The sequence below is a fragment of the Paroedura picta genome, chromosome 4 (genome assembly GCF_049243985.1).
Source record: "Paroedura picta isolate Pp20150507F chromosome 4, Ppicta_v3.0, whole genome shotgun sequence".
Taxonomy (NCBI): domain Eukaryota; kingdom Metazoa; phylum Chordata; class Lepidosauria; order Squamata; family Gekkonidae; genus Paroedura; species Paroedura picta.
The window spans coordinates 12,527,208-12,551,355 of NC_135372.1; the positions used below are offsets into that span (position 1 = coordinate 12,527,208).

The window sequence follows — 24,148 nt, forward strand, 5'->3', positions numbered from 1 at the left end:
TCATAGCAGAGAAGAGGAGAAGAAGCAAAGCTTGAACTGATCTCATTGGGTATTCTTTTTATGATCACCGCTGCCCCCGCCCCCCACACACACACACACTTGCACATGATGCTCTCTCTTCTCTTTGTGGTCCCCATTATGGCAAATCTTCTACTGCAAACTGTTTGGAAGGGAGGCTCTCCTCCTTGACCTCTGGAAAGCATTTAGCACACGTACGGTGGCAGTTAAATAAATGAGCAGCCTTACTGATACAATATAGTTGCGTAGACCAGAACACAGATTCACCCAGAGATACCAAAGTGTAGCCTCATTCAGGGAGTGGTTCTACGGACTCACAGGGTGGATCTTAATCTTCCAAGTAATCCTTTTAGGACTGCACATTACTCATTCTCGTACAACACATATCTGCACACTTCAGCTCACAGATTTGAAATTACCATTTTTTTTTTAAAAAAAATGCCAGCATGACTCATGTCTATTTGTTCCAGGGGTTGGAGGTCACTGTGTGGCCTGGCAAAGGACCGATGCATCTCTCACTGTGAGAACGTGACACTGATTTTCCCAAAAGAGGCATGAATGGATTTCTTCTGTTTGGTTTCTCTATTTCCCCCCGGAATTTGGGTTGGCTGTAAGGTCTGCTTTTCCTGAATTCGACTAGATCAGGATAAAACCTACAACTAACTCCAAGTTTAGACCATGCAGAGGAATTGATCTCTGTAATCAGGAAATCATCTGAAAGCCCAGGAAGTCTCAATGAAATGCTGGCATCTGGAACAAAACTGGAGATCATTTTGCTACTCCCTATAGAACCATAGAGTTGGAAGAGGCCATGCAGGCCATCTTATGAAACTGCCCAAGCACTATAGTCACCTTTGGAAGCCCTGCTTCAGGTGTGTCTCCCTTCTGAGACTGTGCTGAGAAGGCTGGTCGGTTGACTAGTCCAAAAACTAAGAAGAAAAATCTGGCCACTTGGCTATGAAAATTTCAACTCATGACAATGACAAATCAATGGGAACCCTGAGCTTGTTTGGTGTAGTGGTTTGGTGTAGTGGTTAGGAGTGCGGACTTCTAATCTGGCATGCCGGGTTCGATTCTGCACTCCCCCACATGCAGCCAGCTGGGTGACCTTGGGCTCCCCATGGCACTGATAAAACTGTTCTGACCGGGCAGTGATATCAGGGCTCTCTCAGCCTCACCCACCCCACAGGGTGTCTGTTGTGGGGAGAGGAAAGGGAAGGCGACTGTAAGCCTTCCACACATGTGGCCCTTCGACTAATTGGAGGTGGGCCCCGAAGGACGCCTTCTCCCCCCCCCGGCCCTTTACTTCATCCCCCCTGGCCCTTTACAACACACTTCAGTGTCATTGTCTCCCATCACTCCCAGATGGGACTATCTCATTGCAGAGAAACAAGCTCAGGGTTCCCATTGATTTGTCATTGTCGTGAGTTAAAATTTCCATGAAAATAAAATGTTCCTTATGTTCATTGTTGTGGCATGTCTGTATCTTATTTTGAAGGGATGTTTAAACATTACCATAGCGATCAGAGAGCGTTAGGGCAGTGGTTGAGAGTAGAGGAGTAAACTACCCCCCCCACCGGGTGAGTGGTCCCCGGTGATAAAAAGGTTGGGGACCACTGCTGTAGAGGAAGGATGCACTCCAGAAGACCCTCTGAATGGGGTATTTTGCCCATCCACTTGGAGGAGGCAACATGAGTACTTGGCAGATCCTCTGGTCTCTGCTCATGCTCCAGAAGCAGCTGTCTGTGGGAGGGGTGATGGGAGCAAGACATGCCAAACATCTCTTCCCATGACCCATGAGTGTGCTGACGTCCTTGCCATAAGATCACGTCCCCTTGCAGTGGCTTGGGTCACACGGGGCATGAACTAGCCCCAGGCAGGGGTGACGGAATAGCCCAATTGTTAGGGAAAAATTTACCCATGAATGTTAACAGCAATGCTGATTCACACAATAGGTGCGCGACTATTTCAAGCTGGCAAATTAAAAATAAACGGCAGGAGCAACATTAAATCTGTCCCGTCTGCAAGAGCGGCTCCCGTCACTGGCGGTTGGTTTTTATGTTCTCCTCCCGCCCATCCCCGAAACTCCATTTCAGGACACCCCGTCCAGAATATATTTGGGGAACATCGTTCCTGACTTCCAGCTGGAGCACTTCTTGCTCTGCACCCCGGAGGGATGGCTCCGATGAGAGAGACCATCTGTTGTGCTCGAAAAAGAAATTTCAGGTCGCAGATGCTGACTGGGGAGGAGAAGCCGTTTTTGGAAAGACTCAGAGCAATGTTTTCCTGAACTTTCGTCTGATGCGCTCTTCTCTGCATTGAATTGGGCATCTGCATCACTCTTTCATTCCAAAGTGGTTTGCTTCCAGAGCAGTGGCCTCTGACAGAGCAATCAGGGGCGCCGGAGAAGCCATGCTCACTTTTCCTGGTGTCTCTGATGTCCTTTAGAAAGTTCTTGGGGCAAGCCAGCACAACTTCTGATTGGCTCCTGGAGATTGGATTTGCTGTAGAGATTGTTCAAATCATTACGTTGGCAGTCGCTGTCACCGCAGCACAAAGGTACGCCCCAGTGGCCATTTTGGGGCTGGCTCCGCCTCCTGCGGCAGCCATTTTGTGGTGGTGCCTACCAGGCTGCGTCAGAATTCCCAAGGCTCCTACAAGCTCCCAAAGGTTGGGGGCCCCTATTGTAGAATCAGTTGGGCCCCTCCTATATTTTGGTCAGAAGAAAGCAAGCCCAGAGCAGTGACTCATGCAGAGATGGAACAGGGAGCCTCCTCTGAGTGTGGGTGCTCTGAAGCACCTTCTACTTTGAGAATAAAGACTCATTTGAGGAAGGGTCAGATAAAGATGGGCCAATCGATAAACACAGCATCTTCTCTGAAGGTGATTCTGTGAAGGTTCAAGGGAGTGGCAGGTTACAGTGGATGAGCGATAGGGATGTGAGTGTCCTGCATAGTGCAGGGGGTTGGACTAGATGACCCATAAGGTCCCTTCCAACTCTATTATTCTATGATTCTACTTGAGATCCCAGGAAGTAAAGCCTGAATGCTGAATCCTTTTGCATGTTAGCAGATACTCTAATAGTAACCACTGAGCTAAGGATATTGTGGGGTCTCGGCAATTTTATTTAATTTATTTCTCCACATTCCCAAGCGTGCTCTGTTTGGGGAAGGTTAATGACAGAGATAATGAGAGAGATAAGGATAATGACGCTGTGTGTGAGTGACAAGACAGCTCTGCACCCCACGGTTCCTGGGGGCTAAGAGTCTCTGAGGTTTTCTTGCAAAGAGGAGGAAATGGAGAGAGAGAGAAAAGAAAGATGGGCTTTCTTGCAAGACAGAAAGGAAGGGGGGAGAGGAGAGGGAGGGTGAGAGTGAGTTCCTTTTAACTAAACTGTCTTGTAACGCAAGGTAGAACATGTCCTTGGAGATGTTCCGTTTGCACGTATCAACACAAGGCCACAGAGATTCATTCTCTAGATCTATTTTCTACGTTGAAGCCAGCTTCAGATAATCTGCTCAGGCGCTCACAGTGTTTGCTGAGGAGAGATCTCAAATGGAAAAAGCACAGGGTTTGCAGGAATCTTGCTCCTTGTTACCCCAGCCACGGTGAAATTCGACTTAAGAAGAAAAGCCTGCGGTCGGCAGCTTTCAAAATCTCTCTAGCTGCTGGCAATAACAGCCCCGTTTCTCGAGGCAAGCATCCTTGTGAGCCGGAGAGGTGTTACGGAATGCTCGGAAACATTCAAACTGCTCAGAAGTTTAAATACCTGTCAGCATATAAAGGCTAAAATGAAGCACGGAATAGGGCTGTTGGTGGGATGAAATTCAGGGAGAATCACAGAATAATAGAGTTGGAAGGGACCTCATAGAATCATAGAATGGAAGAGACCTCCTGGGTCATCTAGTCCAACCCCCTGCACTATGCAGGACACTCACAACCCTATTGCTCATCCACTGTAACCTGCCACCCCCTTGAAACTTCATGGAATCAGCCTCTCCATCCAATGGTTATCCAGCCTCTGCTTAAAAATTTCCAAAGATGGAGAACAGAGGAAGCCTGTTCCACTGAGGAGCTGCTCTAACTGTCAGGAACTTTTTCCGGATGTTTAGATGGAATTTCTTTTGAATTAATTTCATTCCATTGGTTCTGGTCCATCCCTCCGTGGCAAGAGAGAACAACTCTGCTCCATCCTCTACATCAGTGGTTCCCAACCCCCGGTCCGGGGACCGGTACCATCCCACGGATCAGTCGGTACCGGGCCGCAGCTCCTTGTCCTCCTCCCTGGCTGCTGCCTTGGGGGCACCATGGCTGGAGTTCCCCCTCAGCGTGGCACTGTGCAGCAGCTGCTGGCAGCACCCCATGGTGGGAAGTCAGGGGTGCCAGCAGGAAAGCAAGTGGAGGCAGCGGCGATGTCCCTTGCCAAAAACTACCCCCACCGCGGGCCTCAGTAAAATTGTCAAGTGTTGATCGGACCCCAGTGATAAAAAGGTTGGGGACCGCTGCGCTACATGGCACCCTTTTAAATACTTGAAGATGGTTATCAAAACCCCTCTCAGTTGTCTCCTCTCCAGACTAAACAGACCAAGCTCCCCCATCCTTTCCTCTTACGTCTTGGTCTCCAAACCCCTCACCATCTTTGTTGCCCTCCTCTGGACATGCTCCAGTTTGTCAACATCCTTCTTCAAATGTGGTGCCCAAAACTGAACACGTTAAATGGGGAGTTGTTGGAACATTATGGGTTGGGTTTTTCTTCTCAAGGTCAGCACTCCCACTCCCCCCCTGAACCAAGATTCACCATTGGCCAATTCCCAAATCAAAAGGTTCAAAGTGATCATGAATGAAATCATTTTGTGGAACTATTTTGCAAAGCTTTGCAAATAAGAACATCAGAAGAGTCCTGATGGATCAGACCAATGGTCTATCTAGACCAGGGGTAGTCAAACTGCGGCCCTCCAGATGTCCATGGACTACAATTCCCAGGAGCCCCTGCCAGTGAATGCTGGCAGGGGCTCCTGGGAATTGTAGTCCATGGACATTTGGAGGGCCGCAGTTTGACTACCCCTGATCTAGACCCATCCCATCTCACACAGCGGCCAACCAGTTCTTTTGGATGGCTAGCAACAGAGCACAGAGGCCCAGGCTATCCCCTGATGTTGTTCCCTGGCTCTGGGATCCAGGAGATTAGTGCCTCTGAATGTAGAGGTTCCCCTCACCAAGGCTAAAGGACACTGTTACACTTATCCTCCATGAATTGATGTAAATCCCTTTAAAACTGTCTATCTATGCCTGTGGCCATCACCACATCCTCTGGCAGCAGATTCCACATCTGGATCACTCTCTGTGTAAAAAAAGTATTTCCTTTTGTCCATCAGCTTCATTGGATTCCCCCAAGCTATAGTCATTTGGGAATGCTATTTTTTTAGGATGCATTTTCCATCATGGGGGGGAATTTTATTCCTGCTACATTGTAATCTCTTCCTTATAAACGGGAAATGGTTTAAGAACATATACAATATCGACCATTATCCTTCCTCGGAGGGTGGTGGAGTCTCCTTTATGGGAAGCTTTGAGGAAGAGATTGGATGATCACCTGTCAGGAGGGTGTAATTTTTAAGTCCCTGAGAAGGTGGGGGGGGGGGGTTGGACTGGATGGCCGACAGTGGATTCTTTCAGCTTTGTGGGATTCTGATTCTGAAATACCGCTTGGTATTTCACACCACAGCACACGTTATGAAATTGTAGCGATCATTTTCGGCTGGTTCTGAGCCCCGGGGCAGCCATTTTATGGCAGCCATTTTGTTGCTGTGCCCTGCCTGCCGTGTCAGCATTCCAAATGTGCCCGCAAGCTCAACAAGGTTGGGGAGCCCGCATCTTGACGCCCTTGTCACTGGACGGAGCGGTCTATTCCTGCTAGGCCCTTTGGACATAATCTTCCGAACGCTGACTGACTCATAGCAAGGCCAACTTTGCGATCCCTGGGAGCCTGAGGGCAGATTTCCTTAGAATGCACATCGTGTTTCTTCTTTGCAACGCCGGTCTCTGAATTCTGATCGGTTATTTCCACTGCGGAGGGTTGCTAATTTCTCAGCTCTCGTTCCCGTCTCCTCAGCTCATCCCAGCCCCTGCAAGGCCAGGAGGGGAGGAGAGCAAGAGAAGAAAGAGAAATAGATTCAGGGATGGATGGCATACATGGATGCAAGAAAGGAAGGGAGCTGAAGGCTTTTGCCCTTGGCAGGATTCAAGGGCAGTCCCTGCTGTAGGGGAGGGGGCAGGGAAGCCTCACTCTGCTGCCATTTCCAGCCGAGCCCTCCCAGGCAGCCTGTAAAAGGTGGCAGGTAGATGGAAAATCTGCTGCTGGCGATCCCAGGGGAGCCATCCAGAGGAAAGGGCTGTAACTCAGCACAGGTGGCGCGTACGCCAAAGCGCCGCCAGGAGAGGTGATACCCAGTCTTTAATTATTGCAATTAAATCCTTAATGGCTTTTTGAAAGAGCGGCCCAAGCAGAAATAATTCCAATTTGGGGCCGTGGGGAGAAGTTTCATTTGGCTCGGTGCGGGAGGGAGCATCCCGGCCCTGCACGGGAAAGCTGAGCCGATGGCCTTCTGTCGGGGTTGCACAAGCAGGTGCATGGGGGGGGGGGGGAAGGGGATGGGATGAGCATTGTGAGTGTGGAGGTTGCCAACCTCCAGGTGGTAGATGGCCATCTTCTGGGATTGCAACCGATTTCCAGGCGATACAGATCATCACCATCCATCGTTATCAGCGGCCCTTCCTACGCTCACGGCAGGTAACAACGGTAACTAAAACAATCCGTAAAATTATAAAATAAAATATAAATACAGGAAAGCCATTCTGCTTCTATAGCCCCAACTAATTCAAGTTCTAGTCGGGGGGATCCGATCTTTAGAATAAGTTCATTCTCAATTAAAGTCATGGGGCCAGTGGTTCTTGAAGGTCCATCTGAGCCCCAGACCTAGGCCTGGCGGAACAGCTCTGTCTTGTAGGAACTGGTTTGGGGCCCTGATCTCTCTTGCCAGAGCATTTCAACAACAGGGGCCAACAGCAAAATGGCCTTGGCCCTGCTCAAGGCAAGTCTCACCTCTTTTGAGCCGGGGATCTTCAGCCGATTTCCGTCAAATGATCTTAATGACTTTAATTTCTCTGGAGAAAATGGCCACTTTGGAAGGAAGGTTCTTATGGCATTATCATCTCTCCTCACCCCAAACTCTACCTTCCCAGACTCCAACCCCCCCCCCCCCCAAATCTCCAGGAATTTCCCAGCCTGGAGCTGGCAACCCTAAGGAGGACAGTTCTGAGTGGTACGTGTGGCCCCAGTGGCTCCGTTTGGCATGCCTCCCATCACATTGAAGGAGGGAGAGAAGGTGAGCAGGCCAACCCTAGTCCTCTGCACTCTGCTCCTTCCCTCTGGCTTCGTGCAAGCCTGGCCTGCTTCCCCCCCCAAGGAGGAGAGGCTGAGAACGGCCTAATCTGTCGCTCCCTCAAGGTTTGGGACTGGCAGCGGTGGCGAGCTGGCAGGCTACTGGCTGGCCTAGGGTGCCAACAGCATGAGCAAGCAGCCTGAAAGGTGCCACGTGGAAGCCCGCCTGCCATGTGCAAGCCAGCCGGCTGCCTCCTCGTGGGATTTCCTCCTCCTTGGGGAGGAGGAAGAGCCGTACAGAACAAGCAGACCCCCAAATGCCACCACCTCATTACAAAAATAGGAAGCAAGCACAAGCCTTCCTTCCTTAAGACTCCATCAATATTTCCCCAAGCGGAGCCCATTCAGATTGGTTTGCTGGGACTTGGTCTCTTTCTGAGCAATTACTTCAGTGCCGTTCCTACCAGGGGAGGGGGGACCCGGGGGAATAAAAAGCCCTTCTGGGGAGGGGGTTCGACAGATTCAACTAAGGATGTGACAGAACAGTGGTTTCCAGTCCTCGGGGATTCCTCGTGCTGCCACTGCCCTCAGTTCTGGTTGACTTCCGCTTAATTCTTGCCCCCGACCATTTCTGACATGCCATTTATGCAAGTGTGATGTGTATGTGCCGCTCCCAAAGCACAACGGGTGTGAGAAACATCCCGGCGACGTGTTGGCTGTAATGCAAACAAAATATGCAGCAGGAGACAGCAATGAGGGCCTCGTGGGACCCAAAACAGTTCCGCAGGGCCTGTAAGACAGAGCTGTTCCGCCGGGCTTATGGCCGAGGCCTGCAGATCAACAACAAAAGTGGCCTTCTTATGCAGAACAAATTTAGGAAGTAAGATCCAGACAGCAGATATTTATACTAACCCAGCACGCCCTTCCCCAATATTAATTTCATAGAATCATGGAATAATAGAGTTGGAAGGGACCTCCTGGGTCATCTAGTCCAACCCGCTGCACTATGCAGGACACTCACATCCCTATCGCTCATCCACTGTCACCTGCCACCCCCTTGAGCCTTCACAGAATCAGCCTCTCCGTCAGATGGCTATCCAGCCTCTGCTTAAAAATCTCCAAAGATGGAGAACCCACCACCTCCCGAGGAAGCCTGTTCCACTGAGAAACTGCTCTAACTCTCAGGAACACACGTTGAGACAGAATTTATTTTGAATAATATTTAAATGTTTTAAAGCTACAATATGTTTTAATTTATTGTATTTAGTGAGGTCATGAGCCACCCTGAGCCATCAGGGAGGGGTGGCATAGAAATGTGACAAAGTAAGCAAGTAAGACACTAAATTGCCCCCCTCCTTACTCCTCTCCCCTTCCCTAGCAGGAGAGCAACCCCACCAAGCTATTATAAGAGTGCTACTCTTTAATTAGTACAATGAACTATGTGAATTTTAGTTTATGTTTTTATGATTTTTAATGTGTTCAAACCCAGGTTGGAAACCGAGCCTGCTGTGCAGGGAGGGGCGGCCTAGAAATCTATTAAATAAATAAACGGATTAAAAATCTCCAAATTTAGGACCTGTGTAGTTGTTTCTCACAAAGGGAAGGGAAGACAGAAGAAGGATGCTCCGGTGGAGAGCAACGACGCTTGGAAAGACAGGTTTCTTCTGTATAGCAAGGATGCCTGAAGGTTCTTTATTTATTTTGCCCCTGCAGCTATTGACCAGGAAAGGCAGAAGAAAGCCCACGAGATGTTGAATTTGCAGAATCAGAATCCATCAGGCGATGAGTCCACAGAAATATAATGAAAAGCCATTGACTGCAAACTACTAGACAACAGGAAAGCCTGGCCTACGAGCTGCGCTGGTCAGCTCAATAGGAGCACAGAGGGACAAGCTGAGCTACCAACTCTGAAAAACAGAATTCTCCTCATAGTCAGATGACCCCCGAAAACCCAATTTTGTGTCAAAACCCTCTATGCAAATTCCAAGCTATCATCAAGGCTTCCTGCCAGCCCATGACACCCTGCCACTGTTCAGGAAGGCAGTCAGATTTTATTGTTTATAGCCAAAGGTTGTCCATCCGTCCGTCTGTCTGTCCTATCTACAGTATTTCCTGTGTATAAGACTACTTTCCCCCCCTGAAAAACATGCCTCCAAGTGGGAGGGGGGGGGTCGTCCTATACGCCGGGTGCACTTCAGGTGGGATAGACATAGCTGCCCATAGTGGGCTCCCGATGCCCGCCCACCTCATTCTACATAACATCCAGTATTGTGCGGTATCCAGTGTGGCAGGCCATCTGTGTGGCTGTGGCGAGCATCAGCAGCGAGACAGAGGTGCCAGCCTTTTCGGCGTGACTGGCCTGTTCTGCTCGGCGGTAAGCAGTGGCACTCCGGCTCGCCCCTTGTCTACACAGAGCTCGCACATGAGCACTTGCGCACTAGTGCCAGTCACAGGGAGATACAGGGGCGGGCCGGAGGCGCTGCATTCACAATGGTGACAATGACAGGTACCGTAATGTAATGTAACAAACTCTATATTTTGAGTGGAAATGTTGGGGGGTCGTCTTATAGAATCATAGAATCATAGAGTTGGAAGGGGCCATACAGGCCATCTAGTCCAACCCCCTGCTCTACTCAGGATCATCCCTAAGCATCCTAAAGCAACACCCAGTCGTCTTATACACCCAGTCGTCTTATACACCGGCAAATACGGTATCTATCTATCTATCTATCTATCTATCTATCTATCTATCTATCTATCTATCTATCTATCTATCTATCTATCTATCTATCTATCTATCTATCTATCTATCTATCTATCTATCTATCTATCCATCCATCCATCCATCCATCCATCCATCCATCCATCCATCCATCCATCCATCCATCCATCCATCCATCCATCCATCCATCCATCCATCCATCCATCCATCCATCCATCAACAAATACCTGAGAAAACAATAAAAGCACATAAACGAAGGGTCTGGAAATAAATCAGATCCCAGGAAATACACAGCACTAAAAGGTTAAAAATATTAACTCTCTGGCGGGGCAAGTGTGGCTCCCCTTTTCCTTTCATCCAGCACAAACAATGACTCCTGGCAACAATCAAAGGATTCTTCTCCGATAACAGTAAGGCCAATTTATCTGTGTCGGTGTTAAAACCTTGTCCCAACAGAGACCTAGTTATGAATGCAGTCCTTGGTCCCAAATACAGGGGAGAATCTGAAGCATAACGCGAAGGGGCTTCAGCAGCAGGTTCTCCACAAATGCCCCAGTGAAGGGCTGAAGGAGCACGGGAGTATTGGACGGAAAGGAAGGCCAAGGGCAAGGTCTGAAAACGCAGCTGGGTGGAAGCCATTTGGAGGTTTTGTGATGGGAGAGTAACTAAGTGATCAGATCTGAAATGAACATTTTAAAATAGCTGAAACAAGGGGTGGGGTGGGGAAGGATCAGATTGTGTAACTGGGCCATTTTTAAAGACCCGGTCCCGTACATAGGAGGGCAGCATGGGGAGAGGATGCTGGGAAAAATCACTGTCACTCTGATGGCACTTCCTGCACAACCCCATAAGTGACCTGATCAAGTCCGGGTAACGCTCTAGAACTGGAATCTTGGAATGTTGTCCTGACATGATGATGTCGCTTCTGAGGTCGTGCCAGAAGTGATGTCACTGCTGGAATGTCATCAATTCGAATCTCTCTGCCTCCAAGCCTCCGGAAGTTCAGCTGGCAGCCCTAGGTCATTAAGTCACTAGGCCAGACAATGTACCCCAAGAAAGAAGCACATAAGCTGGAGAAAGCTATCTGTAGTGTCTCTGAATGAGTCACTGCTCTTTTCCTCCTCTAGATTTCAAGGTAAGTCGTTTAGACTCTATCTTTATCCCCAGCTTGCTTCTGCTGAGAACTGGAGATTCAGTATGTTTGATGTGATTAGATGCCCAGACACTATTTCAGGTAGGGACAAGACAGTTGGAGGATGGTCACAATTGTTCTGAACAGAATTGGGCTCCTGCTGAGCAGTTTAAAGTGAGTTCCCAGCTGGGAGGGGTGGCGTGCAGAGGAGGGTTCCGTATAATCTCTGCCGGAGTACCCACTCTGCTTCCAGCCAGGAGACAAACAGAAATGGGGGCTCTGCTCATTCTCATTCTGCCCACGTTGAATAACGCCCTTTCCAATGTGCTTTTGCAGTTGAATTTTCCTGTGCAAAACAGGAAACTCTACTTCGAAAGTGCATTTGGAAATGCATTATCTAACATGCGTGGAATTAAAGTGAGAGAGCAGTTCCTTCCAATGCTTCCACACGCCAGAAGTGAAGAAGAACAAACTATGTATATTGATTTTTCAACCAGAAAACATGGGGGCAGAGTGTCAAACTGGGATCAGGAAGACTCAGGCTCAAATCCCCCCATGCCCACAGTACGCGTTGTATGGATTGTTTGGCCTTGGATCAATCATTCCTGCTGAACGCAGTCCGCCTTAAATAGCATGTAGTGTGGATCAAATCGGAGAGCCCACCCAGGCCACTTTGCGTTGGTCTAGGATCTGGGAGACCACATTAGAACCCCCGCCCCCACCCCGTTGTGAAAACCTAATGCATAACTTCGGGCTAGTCACACTATCTCAGCTTTACCTACCTCACAGGGTTGTTGTGAGAATAAAAATGGAAGAGAGGAGAATAATGTAAGGGGGGGGAGGGGGATAAAATCTTAGTAAATATTGTTCCAGGCAGTGGTCCCCAACCCGCGGGCCGCGGCCCGGTGGCGGGCCGCGAAGGCCTTGGTGCCGGGCCGCAGCTCCCTCTCCCCGCCCCCCCACAGTAAAAAACTTCCCAGGCCGCAAGCTTGCGGCCCGGGAAGCTTCTTACTGCGGGAGGGAGGGGAGAGGGAATCAGGGCTGCGCCCGCGCATTGCACATGTGCAAAAGTGCCATGCATGCACGATTTTGGCCGTGCATGGAGCATGTGTGCATGCGCAACCGGGACGCGCATGCGTGATGCATGGGCGCGCGCGCATGCTTGGCATGTGCGGGCGGGCAGTTGCCCTGCCGGTTCCCAGCCTCAAAAAGGTTGGGGACCACTTCCAGCAATCCACAAATGGGATTTCAAAAAGACAAATGCAGAAATACATGGCCTGCTCCACAAACTTGTCCAAAGTCCGTCTCCAACCACCAGCCTTCTGCTCAGCCGCCACTCAACAGCTCAAGAGCCCCTCTCCACATCGACAGCCTTTCCAAATGGTCTTTTGTTAGGGCCCCGTGCCGGATGCTGGAGGCGTCCACAATCCCCATAAATCTTCGATCACAGCGAGCCGCCTCTTTGTGCCCAGGGATCCCCAACCGGGCTGTTCTCAAATGCCTTGCAGACCTCCACACTTCCACTTTCGTGCTCTTCTTAATTGCTTTTTTCAAAGCATCTTTTGATACAGAGAGGATTTGGGCGGCTGATTTTCCTTGGACCGACGGAAACGTCCGCTCGCCTCCCCTGAATGCTCTAAACTTTCATGCACTGAAAATTGCCATAGTTTTAGGGGTGTTTGGTTTGTTCTCTCTCCTTCCCCAACCTCAAAACTAGCCTATAACTTCGGTGTGCAGTGGCCTAAACTTTTTTGCCTCCGGATTGGAAGGAGGCCAAGCCAGCACAGTGACTCTCACAGAGATGCCATGGGAGACTCTTCAGAAGACTGTTAGCCCTGTTGAATGTATAGCAGATGACTGAATGGCTTGATGCCAAAACATAGCCAACTGTTTTTTGCTTTCTATGTTGCCAACCTCCATGTAGGGCCTGTAGGCTTCCAGCAACTACAACTTACCTCCAGAAAAGAGAGATCAACCCCCTTGGAGAAAATGGCAGCTTTGTAAGGTGGGCATGGTGGTATTACACCTTGATGAGGCCCTTCCCCTTTCAAACCTGGCCTTCTCTAAGCTCCACCCTCAAAATCTTCCAGTATTTCTAAACCCAGAGCTGGCAACCCTATTCCTATAAGGCCGACTGTCAATAAAGATGCTTTCTAAATATACTAATCAGAATGACCACTAATATGAATATTAATGCATTGTTGTGATTCCAACTGTATACCACATTGGTCATTCCACACCTGGAGTCATGTATGGAGTTCTAGAGGCCTCACTTCAAAAAGGACATGGACAAAATTAAGAGGGGGCAAAGGAAAGCGATAAGGATGATCTGGGCCCTGGGGGGACCGAACGCTATGAAGAAAGGCTGAGGGACTTGGGAATGTTCATCCTGGACAAGAGGAGGTTGAGAGGGACATGATGGTTCTCTTGAAGTATCTGAAAAGTTGTCATTTGGAGGAGGGTAGGGAGCAGTTCTTATTGGCAGGACAGGGTTGACCTGCAATAATGGCTTTAACTACGTGTAAAGCTAGATGTCAGGATTCTTTTTCACAATCAGAGTAGTTCAGCAGTGGAATGGGCTGCCCAAAGAGGTGGGAAGCTCCCCCTCACTGGCAGTCTTCAAACAGCGGCTGGACAGATCCTTATCCTGGATGCTTGAGGCTGATCCTGCATTGAGCAGGGGTTTGGACTGGATGGTCTGCATGGCCCCTTCCCACTCTAGGATTCTAAGACCTTGACTGTGCCTTATAATGTGTTCAGGAGACAAGGGCAAACTGAATTTTTTTGACAAATATTCTGCAATTCCTCCAGGCCCAATTCCAAACTCAAAATGGCTTGGAAAGACACCTCTCTTCGCAATTCTCCAACCCCAGTTACCATATCAGTAATAGTATTGTGGGGGCACACGAGCAGATGCCAGCAGGTGAGGCCGGCAGGAGGCCAATCAGCTGATAGCATGAGAGACAAAAAGTGGAACATTCTGCCCTCAGCCTCCCCTGCACCATGGAAGCTGTTTCAGCCATGTCCGAGCCTCTACGTCTGTGTGCATCCTGGGAAATGAAGTCCCCAACCTTCCTGACATCTTAGTATCAGACATACTAAGGACTGCTATTCCCAAGGCCCATGACACAGCAGAGTGTCTCAGATGCATCCAGAACTGCTTCTGAGTTGGGGGAAGGGGGACGGGGGTGGGAGGCAGGCAGCTGCAAGAGGGATTCTCTGCCCACCTACCTGATTTCTATAAGCAGAAGCTGCAACATGTTAAATGTGATAAAAGGACGTGAAAGAGGAAAGGAGGAGGGAACGTTCTTCCCTGATTCAAATTGACAATATGTGCCGAGCAAGAGTTTGAGGACTATAAGACTTGACTTTGAGTTATAGGTGAGACCAATGCCCCTGTTTCTGATAGTGCTGGGAAGCGCCAGAAAATTTGAGGATGCAGCCTAGCAATGACAGGTTTTAGGGGAAGCAAGACACTTCAATGGGATATAATTTCAGAGACAGGAATATTTAGGACAGGAAGGCCTGGAGGATCATTATCCATAGGGTCGCGATGGGTCAGACACAACTTCGCAACTAACAACAACAATATCAAAGAGCCCACCCTCCAGAGAAGCCATTTTTTCCAGGAGAACTGATCTCCATAATCTGGAGACAAGTGGTAATTGTGGGAGAATTGCAGGCCGCATCTGGAGGTTAAACATGAAGCCTGTGAGAGGCAAATACATAACGAGGGGTCCAATTTTATTTTGTGGTAGAAAGAACATCAATAAAAGCGTCCTGATTTTAACTTGCTTATCAAGAACTGCCTTACGACTAGCCTATCAAGAGTTAAACAGCTTCCAGGAACACGGCTTTCAAATCATAAATCTTCATCAGAATTCCAATTATATCTCATTTAGAGCCGTTAACAGGCACAGGCGAAACTAAATTCTGAGCACTTCGTCCAGTGATAATGCCAGGTACGTTGAGTTGCAATGCTTGTTCTTAAAAATGGAAGGGAAAAAAGCCCCAGGTAGCTCTGTGGCCTGATTCTTGCCACAGAGGTCTGGCCCAACATAGGCGTTGATGGCGCTCCTGGCACATTCCCTTGCCACAGGGCAACCGAGGGCCTGAGGTGGGCCACCCTCGGCCCAGTGCTGACATCATCTGTAAGCGGGGATCAGCCCCAAAACCAGATGAGCGCCAGCCTGGTCCGAATTCCCTATGTGGAAAAAGTAATCTGATAGCAAGCCAGTTTGGTGTGGTAGCTAAGAGCGGTAGCCTCTAATTTGGAGAGCTGGGTTTGATCAGACGAATGGAAGGTGATTGTAAACCGCTTTTGAGATTCCTTCTGGTAGTGAAAAGTGGGGAATAAAAACCAACTCTGCTTCTTCTTAACCCCACAATGATACCAACTCTTTTCATTTACTGCATACTCCTGGGAAAAGGTGCACTGCATACTGCTACCAGAAGGCTGTTCTCCTAGAATTACAGTTTATCTCCAGATGAGAGAGATCAGTTGCCTTGGAGCAGGGGCGGCCAGACTGTAGCTCTCCAGATGTCAATGGACTAGAATTCCCATGAGCCCCTGCAAGCATATTCTGGCAGGGGCTCATGGGAATTTTAGTCCATGGACATCTGGAGAGCAGTAGTCTGAACCACCCCTGCCTTAGAGGAAAAGTCTGCATCACATCCTTGCGGAGGTTTCTTCCCTCCCGAAACCCCACCAACCCAAGCCCCAACCCCAAATCTCCAGGGATTCTCTCACTTTAAATTGTCTAGCTGGATCAGCAATTTCTGCCCAATTGCCTGGCTCCCCCTTCCCTGATCTCTGACTTCTCCCCTCCCCCTTTACTTTCTTGTCCAATCACTGCAGGCCTTAATCAATGTTGGCGGGGAATCCGACATTGCTCCCATTGGCACAGCACCTAAAGCACAGAATTTTACCAGCATTCAGCTTCATCAACAGGGAAGGCAGAAAAATGAACAGCCTGTGGCGCACAGAAAACCTCTCGAGAATCTTTCAGTGACCTCCCCCCCTTTGAGGGTCAAGTTCCTAGTCCTCTTGGTCAGAAATATTTTGGAAGACAAGACAGGCGCCGATTACAAAAGGTTCACCTCAACAAAACCCAGACGGAGAGCCATTGAGGAAAGAGGGCTGTTTTCTGCTGGGGTTACGAGGACAGCCAAGAGAGCAGGGCAGGCAGGAGAGGCAAGCCAGAGTGTCTAGCTAATGGGGAGAGGAGGCCGCTCAGATCCTGATAGGAATTCAATGTGCACTCGATAAAGAAGCGAGTGAACCTGGCAGCTCCAACAAACAGCCCCACAGTTAATTAGCACCAATAGGCAATGTCATGTCAGTTAATTGATAGTTGGCGTCGACAGATCTAACTTCAGCAAAAGCGTGGCTGGCGACCTGCTTTGGAAGAAATCCTTCTCGGCCGTGCCTGGCTGGCACACCGGGCGCACCGCAGCCCAGCACTGCAGGTTGCCAGCTTTGGGACAGCCGCCTTGCAGACCAGGCATAGCTGGGGACGGTGTATGCCTAAGCTGAGCAAAGCAGTGGTGACGACCAGCCCAAGGGAAAACCCTTGCTGCGCATGGTTGGCGCACCATGCACGCTTTAGGAACACATTGTCGGCTGCCAGCTTTGGGAGAAACACTTCTGAGTCAGCCACTGCTAGGTTCAACTTGGTGGCTGCTGGCCCTGGGAGAGTACTCTGTAGAGTGGAGACCATAGAAACATTTGGAGATTGAACCACATACATATACCATAGGATTAAGTAGGTACATTTTAATGGATTTAATATATGCTTATTACATAACTGTATAAAACTTTGAAGAGCCTCTTGTGGCGCAAAGTGGTAATGCAGCAGACGTGTAGTCTGAAAGCTTTGCCCATGAGGCTGGGAGTTCGATCCCAGCAGCTGGCTGAAGGTTGACTCAGCCTTCCATCCTTCTGAGGTCGGTAAAATGAGTACCCAGCTTGCTGGGGGGTAAAGGGTAATGACTGGGGAAGGCACTGGCAAACCACCCTGTATTGAGTCTGCCATGAAAACGCTGGAGGGCGTCACCCCAAAGGTCAGACATGACTCGGTGCTTGCACAGGGGATACCTTTACCTTTGTAAAAGTTTGATGATAATGTTATCCGTTCAGTCATGTCCGACCCTCGGCGATTCTATAGGGAAGTTTTCTCCGTTCGTCTCTGTCAATGACCACTTCTTTCAGTTTGATTAACTTTGATTAACATTATATTATTTATGATTCATTTTTAAGGGCTATATCCTTCTGTACATGATAGGAATTCATTTAAAGAGGACCTATTATTAAAGGCATTTTTATTTTAATTTACTATTACTATTTACTTACACTTAGCAAGGAGACGTTTGTTTACAATATATTTTGTATACATTTTGTATTGAGAGTATCTTACATCACTGATGAAGATACTGAAAACGAAAAAAATACCTAGGAGTTCGCTTTGATCTTTTGGAAGTTTGAGGAGTTGTTTGTGGTGGAATAAACTGTTATTCGCCATCGCCCGCTTGAAAATCATTTCATTTGCTTTTATTACGGCTGACCTATTCGTTTCAACATGGTGGCTGCTGGGAGAGTCCCTTCTGGGCCACGCGTGGCTGACTAAGTGAATCTTAGCAAAGCAAGCCGGGAAAAGCCCTTGCCCAGGGAGGCTTCAATTGCTACTGCCACAAAGGACCCAGCAGCATTTGCTTCTCCAGTCCCATTGTGTCATAAAGCATAGGATTGCTGCACATGCTCAAGAACCTTTCACCTGGGTTAGGTTCCTTTGACTCTCAAACACTCTTCCTTGGTGCATGGAAAAAGCATTCCGCGTATATTTCACTGCAGGCAGTCTGAAAGTACCAGAATTTTAGAAAGGTGGGGAATGGACATTCATGCAAGAGACACACAGCTCGGACCAGGGAGCATGCCGGACAGAGCGAAGAAGATCATGAACAGCAAAGAGAGCAGTGAACAGAAAGAAACTGCTTTGCTTAGCATCAGCTGGAAGCATCAATCAACACATTATGGCAGGCTTTCTCAACCAGGGTTTCATAAAACCCTGGGGTTTCTTGATGACCCTGGAAAGGGTTCCCAAATGGGTGGGAGTTAATTGATTTATATATATATATATATAAAAATTTGTTAAATGTTTATTGGGTGATATGACCATATATGGTCATGTCAACCTGCTCCTCCCCTCCCAAAATGGCCCATGATGGGCCTGGAGGGGGTCAGAAGAGGAGGGTCATGTACCCAGCTTTGCTTCTCAACCATCCTGGAGGTTCTTGAAGCCTAAAAAATATTTCAGGGGTTTCTCAATGGTAAAAATGTGAGAAAGGCTGCATTAAGGCATAGATTAATAAATTAATGCGTTAATAGGTTAACTCCAGCACAGGAGAAGCTGAAGGGGTGGGGATTTCCAGGAAGAGCAAAGCATCTGCAGAACTGCAACCAGGATATTTCTCTCTTTCGAAACTGCTGTGAAAAGGCCATTTAATTAATTTTCATCTAATGGTCACTGCTGCAGTTAGCTGAGGATCGCCGAGGCAGTGTTGTACAGTGGTTCAAATGGTGACTTGGATCAGGAAGACCCAAACTTTAATCTCTGGGTGAACTTGGGACCCTCCCTGTCTCTCCCTTCGTAGCTCTCTTGTACGGAAAAAAAGGGAGGAAACAAAAACCCTCCGAACTTGAGATCTGCCCTGGACAAAGGTATGAAAGATCAGTCATTCAATGGCTCCAATTCACACTGCAAGTGGGGATAACTTGAAATTATAAGAAAGTAGGGAAATCTATATTAGGGGCAGCCATGGCAAATGAAATATAAAGCATAGGTCTTAACACAGGACGAGGCAAAGCTTATAGCCTTTCATCGCCAAAATAATTAAATGGAACCTCCATGTACATAGGTAGTGTATCTCTGAATGCCAAGACACTGGGGTGGGGATTGGGTGAATCCCACTTATTAAAGCAAGCAACAGCAACCCTAAGATTTTATAATGTTCACATACGCTATTTCAGCAAGGTGCGCACTTATACTATTTGGAGCAATGCTCACTACCAACCGCGGCAGGAGGCTTGTATTTTTATTCTCACCCTGCAGGGGCTAAGCGCGAGAGATGTACTCAGCAGCATCAAGCTCATGGTAGAGGCAAGATCTGAATGTTTATAGCAGCGGTGGCAAAACAGTGGCTCTTCAGATGTCGGTGGACTACAATTACCATGAGCCCCTGCCGGCGCTGATAATTGTAGTCCATGGACACGTGGAGAGCCACCGTTTGGCCACTCCTGGTTTATAGCTTAGCCAGAATTCGAAACCAGCGCGCCAAATGTGAACACAGACCCCACACGACCATCTGTTGGCTCATTTCAAATTGAAGCTGGGATAACCGTCTGATTTCTATCCTGCATTCCTTTCAAGTACAGTTGTCCCCTGCCTCCGTTTTATTCTCACAACAACCTTGCGAAGCGGGCTAGGCTGCAAAACGCAGAGCGCGTGAGTGCTCCGAGGTCACTCAGTGGCAGGGTGGCGCTTTGAACCCAGATTTCCCTGGGTGGGGTTTAGCCCAAAAACATCCAATCAGGGGAGAGGGCCAGGAGAGGCAAAAAGAGCGCACTTCTAAAATAGCCTCACAACAATAAGAAAAGAAGCATCGTTTTAAAGGGAAACCCTTCTAATCAGAAACGATGGAGCTCCCTGAGAGAAAGCCCGAGGCAACCACCAAAAAGGCCCTGCTAGCATGCAGAAAGTCTCCAGTTAAAGGATAAGGCAACCGGTGTTGAGAAAGACCCTTTCCTGAGAACCAGGAGAACCGCTGCCAGTCTGAGGAGACCAGGGGTCTGACTCAGCGTAAGGCAGCTTCATGCATACCTCTACGAAACAGGGTACCTCTTGGCGGGGACGAGTCCTCCCATTCATTTCTCCCCCGCAAGCATCCAGCTAGCTGCTGTGGATGACTGAAGCGCCAGCAAAGACAGAACTCGGTTCTGATCCAGCAAGGCAGTCCTCGCATGCTGCTCCTGACTGCCAGTCCATCAGTAACCCTGCCCCACACCCCACCGCTCCCTTCATCCCACTCCCCTTCTCACTATCCCTCCACCCCGACATCCCTGCCGCGCACCCTCACCTCCGCCAATCCAAAAGGTCTCCTTCTTCTCCTCCTCGCCTTCCGCCTTCCCCACCAGCTATCCTTTGAACGCTCTTCTCCTCAATGGTGAATGGAATCGTCCTGAAAAACTGTCACTTTCTGCCACTCGATCCATCCCGTCCGCCCTTCCTGCCCCCGCCAGTTGTTCCGTCTCCTCTCCCTGAGTTCTCTCTTCTTTCTCGCGCACACAATAAACCGGCTCGAGTTACCGCCCCATTCTCTCATGTTAAAAGCAAGGCCTTTTACCCGGTCCTGAAGTTTCACAGGGCGCCCCCCTTGGGGGAGCACAACTCTTTCTACCAGTGGGATGGAGTTACCTTCCCCGGCAGCTCCACCCTCCCTTCCACACGAGGCCAGCAGGCGATGCTGTCAGCCCTCCGTGCAGAATTGGACAACTGGGCTTTCACATAAGCCCAGGGTTCAGCCAGAGACCCGGATGGGTTACACCGGTTGAGGGGGGACCCTTTTAAAAGGACCCAGACTGGTTTTCACCTTATTTGGCCAGGTCAACTTCCCCCTCCCCAAATGGCCAATGATGGTACTGGGGTGGGGGGTGGGAAGAGAAGGCACGGGTCATAAACATAGAGGCCCCTCTATCATCATCATCATCATCATCATCAAATCTATTTCCCAGTATTCCAGAGACCGGCTCGTGGAGTCTCCAACAAAACCCCCAGTAAAACCCCCATTGAAAACAGGATGACAAATTCATAGAACAAAACCGGAACAAACATGGCGGTAATTCCTCCATCTCCCACCCCTAGCCTCTAGTAAGGGGTGGAAAAAGGAGCCAAAGAAAGCGATTGGCCTCAGCGCTGTGGTCAACCTGTTAGTGGTGGCTGGAATCCAGTATGGGGAGTCCCCTTAGGGCAAGTAGGTGGTTGTTTTGAGGGAGGGATTTAATCTGGGTGAGATGAAGGGGATGGGAGCTGCCGTGGCCTCTGGCTCAGCCCAGCAGTGTTGGATTTGGAAGACACACATGAACTTGCCTTATATAAAAATCATAGAATAATGGAGTTGGAAGGGACCTCCTGGGTCATCTAGTCCAACCCCCTGCACTATGCAGGACACTCACAATCCTATCGCTCATCCACTGTCACCTGCCACCCCCTTGAGCCTTCACAGTATCAGCCTCTAACCTCAGATGGTTATCCAGCCTCTGTTTAAAAATTACCAAAGATGGAGAACCCACCACCTCCTGAGGAAGCCTGTTCCACTGAGAAACCGATCTGTCGGGAATTTCTTCCAGATGTTTAGATGGAATTTCTTTTGCATTAATTTCATCCCATTGGTTCTGGTCCGTCCCTCCAGGGCAAGAGAGAACAACTCTGCTCCATCCTACATGGCAGCCTTTCAAATACTTGAAGATGGCTATCAAATCCCCTCTCACTCATCTTCTCTCCAGGCTAAACAGACTAGGACAATGGGTCCATCAAAGTCAGTTCTGACTGTTCTGACTTGCAGTATCCCTCCATGGTTTCAGGCAGAGGTCTTTCATATCTCCTCATGCCAGATCCTGTAACTGCAGATGCCTGGGATTGAACCTGGGACCCTGTGTATTCAGGACAAATGCTCAGCCAGTGCACCTCCTCTCAGGACACACATGAATCAGGGGGTTGGACTAGATGACCCAGGAGATCCCTTCCAACTTTATTATTCTATGATGATGATGATTCTACGACACCAGCCACAAAATGGCCAGGTTCACAATGGCAACAATACTGATGTGTTTTTCAAGAGATCAGCAACAGAGGAAGGGGAACAGTCTGTGCCATTTTGACCCTGAAAGCCTCATTTTGATTTTGCTCCAAACTGTGCAAATGCAACTTGGGCCTTGCTATTTGGAGACTGCTTTATTGCCTAGCGCTGAATTTCCCCCAGCAAGGCATTTTTCAATGTTATTTGCTTGTCAACAAATTACCATTATATTATGCCTATAAATGGGGTACGTTGCCGGCATAAATACCTTATCAAGCGTGTGAAAAACCCAACAAACATCCCAGGCATGTGCTTAATGCAAACGGGTCTATAAAACCAGCAACAAAAAACAGACTCAGAACCACTCACAAGAACAGAGAGAGAGAGAAAAAAAAAATAAAATAAAGCAGAGACTGTTTCTAGAGTTGCCAGCTCTGGGTTGGGATATATCGGCAACTTGGGGGTGGGGTTGGAGCACGAGAAGGGCAGGGTTTTGGGGGATACCACAGAGACCACCCACCAAAGCAGCCATTTTCTCCAAGGGAACTGATCTGGGTCATCTGGGGATTGACTATAATAGCGGGAGATTCCCAGGTGCCACCTGGGGGTTGGTAACCCCAGACGGCTCCTTTGGCCACCGCAAATGAAAGCTTGCGAGCTCCTCTGAATCTTCTCCTCTCCAAACCCCTGCAAACTTTGAAGGAGCGTCCTCCAGACTCCTCCCCTTACACAAAAAGTACTGATGCATTAAGGCAACTCATAATTCGATTTCAGGTTATAACCGGATCCGTTTGTCAAAACCTTGGGTGAGGTTCCCAGGCCTCCAGACCCTTTAGAAACAATCACAATCACATCGTAACCAGTATCTTGATTTAGGGCAGGGGTAGTCAAACTGCGGCCCTCCAGATGTCCATAGACTACAATTCCCAGAAGCCCCTGGCAGGGGCTTCTGGGAATTGTAGTCCATGGACATCTGGAGGGCCGCAGTTTGACTACCCCTGATTTAGGGTCACCATCCGGGGGGGGGGGAGAGCCTGGAGATCTCCCCGAATTCCAAAGGATCTTCAAAATCTAGATGTCAAGTCGCCTGGGAATCACATCTCCCTTTCCTCCACAGGCTCTGCCCTACCCAAATTCTGTCTCCGACTCTCCAAGGATTTGGCAAGCCAGTCCTGGCAGCCCTAGTTCTGAACCTGTTTCTGCTCTGGTGGAGAATTGCTGTCATGGGGAATGTGCTCTTTTTGAAACAATTTGGTGAAGGAAAATATTAACGATTGCCTCTATCCGTCTGCCAAGTGAGGATAACATTTCACGTGTCTGACGGTGGCAGCTCTAGCCCGCAACAGCTTCCGCTGAAATAAATTTGTTAGTCTTTAAAACGACAGGGTTTTATTTTTAAGTCTCACAATATACTAACACTTTCAAATAAAGGTGGTGTTCCCTTCAGTGCAATATGTGTGACAGTGGTGCTTTAGCCATTTTTTTTTCTTGGAAGAGGTTGCCTGTTGCATCTCTGTAGGATTAAAAGATCTGGCTTTGCCTCCAATCCAAAGTCTTGGTGGAGGAAAAATTCTGGTGCATCTCCCCCTTGTGCACAAGTAGCTCTTTCGCATCTTGTTCAGCATTACAGCTGGACTACGTTCAGCGGAAGCCACCTGCCAAACCTCTGCATGATTTCCTGCTCTGGCTTGCCACCTTCTGATGTGCCTCCTCCAGGGGCAAGTGAGGGTGTTTCACTGTGTGCAGTTAGATCAATCGACTGCACACAGCTGGGAGGTATACTGGAGTGACTGGCTGTCCAAGGAGGCTGCCTGTTGCATCTCTGTATGAATCACCATATTGGCCTGACAGTGCTCCTAAAGGGTGAACAGTCTGTTTCCTTACATAGGTCTGAAGGGATCTCCTTGGGTGTAAGAAAGAACATGGGCTTCAACCTGAAGAAAAGGGAGAATGTGCTCCTGATTGAAAGTTTTAGAAACACTGCTAGTGGAATCAAACATAAAAGAAGAAGAACAGGATTTTCCGAACTTTGGGATGAAAAGGG

General features: G+C 48.8%; 1 protein-coding gene across 4 annotated transcripts in view; it reads right to left on the minus strand.

The window, feature by feature from the left end:
• The window catches only part of SEMA6B (semaphorin 6B), a 175,485-nt gene that overhangs the window by 68,466 nt on the left and 82,871 nt on the right, over positions 1–24,148 (minus strand). Inside the window, exon 1 of one of the 4 annotated variants that reach the window (XM_077331951.1) lies at positions 20,386–20,750. The exons of the other annotated variants lie outside the window; for them this stretch is intronic. The gene's annotated coding sequence lies outside the window, so the exon portion shown is untranslated. Of the gene's footprint in view, positions 1–20,385; positions 20,751–24,148 lie in introns of those variants that run through there. 4 annotated transcript variants of the gene reach the window in all.